Source organism: Heterodontus francisci, chromosome 33 (assembly GCF_036365525.1).
Source record: "Heterodontus francisci isolate sHetFra1 chromosome 33, sHetFra1.hap1, whole genome shotgun sequence".
Classification (NCBI taxonomy): Eukaryota; Metazoa; Chordata; class Chondrichthyes; order Heterodontiformes; family Heterodontidae; genus Heterodontus; species Heterodontus francisci.
Genome location: NC_090403.1, coordinates 42891037 through 42899532, shown reverse-complemented (window position 1 = coordinate 42899532; position 8496 = coordinate 42891037). Strand labels below are relative to the sequence as shown.

General features: G+C 39.7%; 1 long non-coding RNA gene across 1 annotated transcript; it reads right to left on the bottom strand.

Annotated features, from left to right (window-relative positions):
* Positions 1-3730: 3730 nt before the first annotated feature.
* LOC137347939 (uncharacterized) lies at positions 3731-8488 on the bottom strand. Its single transcript, XR_010969046.1, has 4 exons — positions 8317-8488; positions 5481-5621; positions 4065-4156; positions 3731-3877 (listed from the first exon to the last, which is right to left on the bottom strand). It is a non-coding gene; the product is annotated as an uncharacterized lncRNA (long non-coding RNA).
* Between the last annotated feature and the right edge of the window lie 8 nt (positions 8489-8496).

Below are 8496 nucleotides of genomic sequence, written 5' to 3'. Positions count from 1 at the left end.
TCAGCTGGGTTGCAGTCTCAGCATTGTCACCGCTCCCAGTGGCGCTGCTGGGCAGAGAGCTGCCAGCCCGCTGATTGGCCGGCAGCTCCATTAGATGGGACTTCCTACCTCAATGAGAGCGAAGTCGCACCTCAGACCAATTAAAGGCCTGAGGACCGCAAAATGCGGTCCGGATCCCCAGGCCAGGTGGAGGCGGGTTCGCCACCGACTTTTAGCCACCGACAGCTCCCGTCCACTGAGGGTAAAATTCTGGCCTTTGACACATGTGGGGAATTTTTGCAAATTGTAATCTAGTGACAAGGCTTCCAAACAAACTAACTTACGAACGTTTAAAGCAAAATGGTTCGAGTAGGGCTGTTCTCAGAGTTTCCCAGTTTCTGTCTGCCAAGTTTCTGGTGGAACTGGTGCAGATGAGGGTAGGAAGTGAGACCTAGTCATGTTCCACCGTGTCCCACCCATATTTTTGTTCTTTGGAATTCCCGCCGGAAGTGGCAGGTGCCATTCAATACTGCCGTAGTTAAATTAACAGCCCTGAACTCAGAATGTGGGCTGGGATTACGAACATATTTTGCCGCAACACATTGAAGATGTGTGCAGTTCCTCAAGTGTGGAATATCTGGGCCATTGTGTCACAGAGCTGGAGTGCAAGAATTTGCAGCCTAGTTGCTATGTTTCCAATCCTGGCAACTAAAACAGTTAAGAATAACATTCCTTTTTTCATGAAAAAAGCAAGAGGCCTTTTTTTCCCACTAACCCTGAACTGCTAATGAAACAAGGGAATGCGTGCTTGAAATGTGTAAGTATCAGACAATCAGGATGCACCAACAATAGTAATTTTTTGAACACTTCTCAAGACATTTAACTACTGTAAATCTTCCAAATTTCATTAATCAGCTGTGGATGCACAATTATTCTATTAAATGGTCAAGTGATTTGTTCTGCTTAAACCATGAGGCCCTGAAATTTCACAAGAAGTGCTGGTCTGTACAATATCTGTACTCTAGCTGTACAACAACTTCGTAGCATTTTACCCAGTTCTCAGGAATTCACTAATCATTACTAACAAGATGGCATTGCACAATTCCTTAGATAAAGTGAAATGAAAGAAATTTTCTCAGTGTAAATTGTTCCACTGCTTTACAGAAATTTACAGAGCTTACGGAAGTCAAGCAAGAGGTTGCAAGGAAGTTGGCCATTTATGCTGAGTTACATAAAATGTGATTCTGTTATTTAGCAAATAACATGGTTTACATATTCTTCTGCCTTTTAAAGCAGAAACATTAAGGATATGTGTTTTGTCAACTGATACAAATTTTAAGTTTGTCACTATCTTATGACTTACATGCCCACCTTTTACTTCTCCTAGGATACATTTCCCACAATTATCCTTAAATATTTAAAATTACAGAGGGCAAAGTAAAGTCCAAAATTCATACATTTTTGATATGGATAAAGTAAACATTTTGGCTGAGCGTTTCCACTTGATTATGTTGAGTTACCAGCGAAATTAGCCCAAGATTGGCCAAACCAGCTTAAAAGATTAAGGAATTTAAGAGCAAATTACACTGAGCATAAATCAAGTTTCCACGAGCTTTAACACTAATTTATTAAACGCCACACTGGAAGCTGCTCCTGCCCACAAAACTAGCTGCACCGCTAATTGAAATGACAAGGGTTGATTGCGCCCGTTTGTGATCATTTCAGGAGTCTCTTCAAATTGAGCTCGTTGCTTTTAAGTGCACAATGTTAATTGTGTAGTAAGTGAGTGTTTAATTGTATTCAGGTGTTGGGCATTAACTAGGGATTCACTTGTACTCCTACATATAGGAGCAGGCTGAAACTGTGGTTGTTGGGTTAGGCGGTGTATCTCTGTAAATAAAAGCTTATAACGTGTGTAAAGATTTGGCTCCTGTTCTATCATTCACTGCCTGTCTTTCTGGAATAGAGCACTCAGGCACGTTTTAAGAGCTTTTACATATTAAAGATATTTATTTACTAAAAAACTGACTAGTGTACACCAATGAAACTAGTAAATCATTCAGTACAGTTTTTTAAAAGTCATTTTCAGTGATTTAAAAGCAGGTTACAGGTGGTGGACTAGACACTCATATTAAAATACTTATTAATATAAAAGCAAAATACTGCGGATGCTGGAAATCTGAAATAAAAACAAGAAATGCTGGAACCACTCAGCAGGTCTGGCAGCATCTGTGAAAAGAGAAGCAGAGTTAATGTTTCGGGTCGGTGACCCTTCTTCAGAATACTTATTTCTGTGATCAACCCATTTTCAGACGTACTAATAAAACTGCACCAGGTTACCACTCTTAAATGCATAAATGAATATTTTTAATGCAAAGCTAAAAGAATTATCTGTTACGCTGCCTAATTACATTGGTTTGTGAAAGATTTTATGTTTGTAATTATGCAAATGAGTTTGAGTAGAAACCTGAACCAAAACATCGCTCTGAAATTTCAAGTGTAATTTGTGCCCAGATTAATGATTGTGCACAAAACAGAAACTCTACCCCCTTATTTTTATTGAATACTCTTTATTAACTGTTTTATTGTCAGCATGATTTTAATGCAGAGGGGGAGTGGGCAACAAAATCCCTCCTCTTGATAACTTTACTGAAAAATTTATTGTGTGCATTGGAACAGTTAATATGGGAACTTATGGAGCTAGAAAAGATTAGACCAGTGTGAAAGGTCAGAAAGGATCATACATTATTCCAATGCACATACCCCTCAATCTCATCTTGCATGCATGCCAATTTTCTCTCTAAAATTATCAACAGAAGGAGTTTAACCACAAGGTTATTTTCCAACAGTTATTGAAAGATACTTCAGCCAAGCACAGACCAGACTGTTGACTGGCCCGATTGAATACAAACAATACTCAAAGTAATCAACCTTCTACAAACTCCTTTACAAAACTCTTCTGAATTCATATTTTTAAATCTTTGCGACTTTATCCCAATATTTTTCTTCCATTTTCCTCGATTTCTCCCTCAATAGAGTACTGGACCCCTGCTGTACTAAATTAAAGGAAAATTGTAGGTTTTCCCTCTGTACCAACTAATGATAAATCAAAACATTGAGAGAAAATATCAAACTAGCTGTATGACCTACCTACTTGTGAAAGAGTGGAGTTAAAAGTGCCATAACAGGATTGCCATCTTTAAAAGATTCTAGTCTCGTACTAAGTTGGAGATCTATTCCAACACTGATGCTGTGTGGGGGATGGGAGCCATATCACACGAACACACCAATCTTGCACATTCACAATTTCCAGATATTATTCGCAAGCCATAAGTTTGAAGGTGTGAAGTATGTAACTCTGGTCACTCCTCATTTGATATATACCAGCATCATATTTTACTGACGCGTTAATCTTACTTCTAGTTAGTTAATGACTACAGAAAACAAAACCAATTCCATAATCTAGATGTTACTGAATGTGGTTCATTTGTAAGAATACAATTGCAATTCATAGGATGCTCTGAGCTTATCAGGAACAGTAGATTAGCGGTTATGTTACTGGACTAGTAGTTCAGAGACATAGGTTCAAATTCCCCAATAGGAGCTGGGGAATTTAAAGTCAGTTAATTAACTACATTTGAAATAAAAAGCTAATATTAGTAATAGTGACCATGAAACTATTGGGTTATCATAAAAACCTATCTGGTTCACCATGCCCTTTAGGGAAGGAAATCTGTCGTCCTTACCTGGTCTACATGGGTCTCTAGCACCATAGCCATGTGGTTGATTCTTAACTGCACTCTGAAATGGCCTACCAAGCCACTCAGTTGTCAAGAAAATAGTTCACTGCCACCTTCTTATGGGCAATAAATGCTGGCCTTGCCAGTGATGTTCACATCTTGTGAATGAATAAAAATAAAATCAGAGTTAAAAATGACAAAACCTATATAAAGTTAGTTTCTCTTTAAGAAGTATCTAAAATACTATGTTACTAAAAATGCACCATTACTCTGACATCTTTTGATTTCATTCATTGCAATAAATTTGAATTACTGGCCAAATAAACAGCATGTTATTGTACTGACCATGTTACAATAGTGATCCTGCATGATTCATCAAAACTCTCAGGACAAGCAGTCCACGTGGCTTAAAATGAATCTCGAGAAATCTTGCCAATCTGTGAAAATGACATTTCAGTCTAATGAAAGCTTCATACATGGAGCAAAGGATCAGTGCTGGGGCCTCAGCTACTTACACACTATATTAATGACTTAAACAGAGACTGAGGTAACATATCCAGGTTTGCTGATGACGCAAAACTAGGTGGGAATGTTAGCTGTGAGGATGACATAAAGTGACTGCAAAGAGATATAGGCATGTTAAATGAATAGGGAACGAGGTGGCAGATAGTGGCGAAGTGTGAGGTTATTCACTTTGTTAGTAAGAATAGCAGAATATTTTTGAAAGGCATGAGTGATGGTTCACTAGATTGGTTCGTGAGCAAGTTGTCTATGATGAGAGACTGAGTAAATTGGGCCGATACTCTATGGAGTTTAGAAAAACGAGAGGTGATCTCATTGAAACATATAAGATTCTGACGGGGCTTGACAGGGTAGACACTGAAAGGTTGCTTTCCCTGTCTGGGGAATCTAGAACAGCGGGCACAGTCTCAGGATAAGGAATCGATTAGTTAGGACTGAGATGAGGAGAAATTTCTTCAGTCAGAGCGTTCTGCTTCTTTGGAACTGTCTACCCCAGAGGATTGTGGATGCTCTATTGTTAAAGTATGTTTAAGGTTGAAAAAGACAGAGTTTTGGTGTCTCAGGGAATCAACGGACATAGTGAGTGGGCAGGAAAATGGAGTTGAGGCAGAAGATCAGCCATGATCGTATTAAATGGCGGAGCAGACTCAAGGGTCAATATGGTCTATTCCTGCTATTTCGTATGTTTTTACGTTCATAGTTAAATTATGTACCATAATGGAGACCCCCCCCCCCCTCTCCTTACATCTTGGATGATGGAAATTGACAGATAATTGGAACTTTCTCTACTTAGTCTGACACATGAGCTTTCAGCTTTTGATTGGTCGATTTTGGCTATCTAATCAAGTTCCCACTATTTGTTGATAAAGTATATGATTTTTCTATTAATTTGGGTATATAATCCTTTAAAAAATATTGATTATGGCTGGTCTCTTGCCCCTAAAACCCTGATTCTCACTAATTTCCTGGACCCAAACCTAAATATCAGAGATGTATGGTACCGGACATCAATGTAAAATGATTGATCCGACTGATAAGGACTCCAGAGACGATGAAAAATGTACTTAAAACTCAACAATTCTTACTTGTCCTTCTATGAATAATCATGAATGCAGATAATAGGATTGTGTTTAGTTGAGATTCCGCTGTATTCTCTCTGTGTTGTGTTACATTACATTGGACCCTTTCTGTAAAGCAATTTATCAGCCAAACAAAATCATGTGATGTTCAGCAAAATACCTGATTTTGTCCCATAACCTCTTGTTCACCAACATTCAGGACTTCCCACGATCTATCAGTAGTGAGTTTGGCGTTGATTCCATGGAGACATCAATGTCATTGATAAACATTTGTTGTCTGTCATTGGTGTATTAGGTGTTCCTTATTGGAAATAATATGTGGTAAATCAGATAATATTATAGTGGGAGGTTATTGTTCTTCAATATTCAATTGGATTTCAAAATAATTTTGAATGTTGATTGCTGAATTAAAATTTGAGTAACACTTTTTTAAAAAACTCGCTACAAAACTGATTTTTCTTTCTGTAAATAATTCAGGCGATTTTCATAAGATCTGTCCTTGCGAATTAGGATGTGCGTAGGGCTTCAATCCCAGTTATTGCAATGACGCAGGTCTTGTTGACAGAAAGGACATTGACTCTGTTTATTGCTGGGCTTGATCTAAGTAGTAATCATAGACTGACAGTGGAAATGATAACAAAAGTAGAAAAACACTATTTCAGCACTGAGCAAAGCGGATGCCAATGATGAAGTGGCTTTGAGATTCCCTTGGAAACAAGAGTTCAGAAGGTTTATCTCATGTCTCTGTCCTTCAACTGCCACTTTTCCTACAGTCAGATTGGTGACCTTTAAGACACTTTTAGTAGTTACTATTATCGCAGTGCTCTCCTATTGCCAGAATGGGAAAAAAGTCAACTTCAGATAAATCCCCAGGGCCTGACCAGGTGTATCCTAGGATGCTATAGGAAGCAAGGGAGGAGATTGCTGGGGCCCTGGCAGAGATTTTTGTATCATCGTTAGCCATGGGCGAGGTACCGGAAGACTGCAGGATAGCTAATGTTGTGCCTTTATTTAAGAAGGGCAGCAGGGATAAACCAGGGAACTACAGGCCGGTGAGCCTTACATCAGTGGTGGGACAGTGATTGGATGGGAATCTGAGAGACAGGATTTATATGCATTTGGAAAGGCATGGTCTGATTAGGGATAGTCAGCATGGCTTTGTGCGTGGGAAATCATGTCTCACGAATTTGATTGAGTTTTTTGAGCTGGTGACCAAGAGGATTGACGAGGGCAGGGCGATGGACGTTGTCTACATGGACTTTAGCAAGGCCTTTGACAAGGTCCCGCATGGTAGACTGGTCCAGAAGGTTCAAACACATGGGATCCAGGGTGAGCTAGCCAATTGGATACAAAATTGGCTTGGTGACAGGAGGCAGAGGGTGGTAGTGGAGGGTTATTTTTCAGATTGGAGGCCAGTGACCAGTGGTGTGCCGCAGGGCCCTCTGTTGTTTGTCATATATATTAATGACTTGGATGTGAATCTAGGGGGCATAATTAGTAAGTTTGCAGATGACACCAAAATTGATGGTATAGTGGACAGTGAAGAAGGCTGTCTAAGCTTACAACAGGATATAGATCAACTGGGAAAGTGGGCAAGCGATTGGCAAATGGAATGTAACACAGACAAGTGCGAAGTAATGCATTTTGGGAAGTTAAACCAGGGCAGGACATATACAGTGAATGGCAGTGCCCTGGGGAGTGTTGTTGAGCAGAGAGACCTTGGGGTACAAGTACATAGTTCCCTGAAAGTGACAACACAGGTAGACAGGGTGGTGAAGAAGGCGTATGGCATGCTTGCTTTCATCGGACGAGGCATTGAGTACAAGAGTTGGGACGTCATGTTACAGTTGTACATAATGTTGGTTAGGCCGCATTTGGAGTACGGTGTGCAGTTCTGGTCGCCGCACTATGGGAAAGATGTGATTAAGCTAGAGAGGGTGCAGAAAAGATTAACAAGGGTGTTACCTGGTTTGTAGGGCTTGAGTTATAAAGAGAGATTGGATAGGCTGGGTCTGTTTTCCCTGGGGCGAAGGAGGCTGAGAGGGGACATGATAGAGGTATATAAAAGTATGAGAGGCAGAGATAGGGTAGATAGCCAGAGTCTGTTTCCCATGGTAGGGGTGACTAAAACTGGAGGGCACAGATTTAAGGTGAGAGGGAGGAGGTTTAAAGGGGATTAAAGGGGTAAATCTTTCACACAAAGAATACTGGGTATTTGGAATGAGCTGCCAGAGGAGGTGGTGGAGGCAGGAACAGTAGCAACATTTAAGAGGCATCTGGACAGGTACTTGAATGAGCAAGGCATAGAGGGATATGGAATTAATGCAGGCAGGTGGGATTAGTATAGATAGGAATTATGGTCAGCATGGACGCGGTGGGCCGAAGGACCTGTTTCTGTGTTGTACGACTCTATGACTCTATGACATTTGTTTACCATCAGAAGTAAATTATCCACATAATAGAAAGCATTTTGAAACTACTGAAATTTATTGCTTTAGTTTTCACCTAGTTTTTAGAGAACGTTGCCTGAATTTGCTCATAAGATATCTGACAAAAATGCCTATTATCAAAGAAACATCAGATAAAATGTTAATGTAGCGAAGCCTCAAACTTTGGTCATTTTGTGCCGAGAAAAGAGCTTCAAACTTGTGTAGAGAAAATGGCTCATCACTCCAAGACAAGATTGTTTCTGATGTACCAAATAGTTAACATTTGGGTGTGCCAACACCATTTTAAATAGATGCTCCAGGGTGGGGGGAAGTTGGTTTCTAATTCTTCAGTCATGGCTATGAGTGCTTGTGCCTTCATAATAAACCATTGAATGTGGACAAGACATTTTGCCCATCAAGCCACTAACTAATATGAACTATGTTGAATGGATGTAATCAACTACAGGTAAGATATCAAGAAGACAAAGCTTAGATAAATTTCTATGGACTGAAGGTAACCGAGCAATATTTCAGTTAGTCTTACAACCTCTATTACTCAATACTTACCAGTTGCTTCCAATACCTTTTACCCATTTCTGACCACTCATATTTTCTATTTTTATAAGTGTTATCCACATCAAAATCCACTGTCATTGCTTTGTTCATGCATTCACTTTCTGCAGATCCTTTTGAATGATGCAGATCTCTCTTATGCTAGTCATCTGGCTGCATAACTTGATACTGTCA